The following is a 1078-nucleotide window of genomic DNA, read 5'->3' as shown; positions in this document are numbered from 1 at the left end:
TCCACAACTTTGATATAACAGATGTTTAGACTAATTGTGTACGAGGGGCGGCCATTTTGTCTGGCAATTTTCATCCCATTGTCACGAAATTCGAACTCAACCAAAATTACGGTGATATATTTGAACGTTTTTTTTAAATCGGATAATAATTGTGACCTCTCGAGGGACCTCAAGCTAAAAACGCGATTTTTTTGTACAATCAGGGGCCATAATTCAGGAAGTTATGATCCGGTGTAACGGTGATATATTCAAACGTTTTTTTAAATCGGATAAAAATTATGACCTCTATAGGGTCCACAAGCTAAAAACGCGATTTTTCGTACAATCAGGAAGTTACGGTCCGATATATGTGCGAATATCGAAAGGAACCGAGATCTTTGGGTTATAAACTTACATTTCAAGTTTCAACAAAATCGGATAAGAATTGTGACCTCTATTGGGTCCACAAGATAAAAACGCGATTTTTCGTATAATAAGTGGCGATAATCCATGAAGTTACGGTCCGATACATGCCAATATCAAAAGGAACCAAGCTCTTAGGGAGATAAAACTATATTTCAAGTTTCGTTGAAATCGGATAAAAATTGTGACCTGTAGAGTGTCCACAAACAAATTTCGGACGGACATTCGGACAAACAGGGGCGACGGCATAATACTTCCACATGAAAATGTGGCCGTATAAAAACATACCAAATTGTAATTGTGGGAGTAAGTATGTTCCCAAGGGTTTGCTGGAGTTTGTCCACATGGCGTGGTAATAAGAGAGGAGGGACTGAGGCTGCATACTTCCAAGTATATTTATGTGACACCATATACTTTATGGACTACCAGTGAGGCATAACCCTTATGCACAATCAAAATCAGATATTTTTCAATTTGTTTTATTTTCTGTATTTTATATTGTACTTAATAAAGTAAGTTAAAAGTAAAACCCATAAAGATGAAACAAAATATAGATCTAATTCTAATGAGATTGCCCCTATACACCCATAGATTACATTCAATTGCATTCACTCTTGTGGTTTGATTAATAGAAATATCTTGGACTCAAGACACTGACAAAATAATTCAACATCAA

Source organism: Patella vulgata, chromosome 4, assembly GCF_932274485.2.
Source record: "Patella vulgata chromosome 4, xgPatVulg1.2, whole genome shotgun sequence".
In the NCBI taxonomy this organism is placed as follows: domain Eukaryota; kingdom Metazoa; phylum Mollusca; class Gastropoda; family Patellidae; genus Patella; species Patella vulgata.
Note: the sequence above shows the minus strand (reverse complement) of the source record.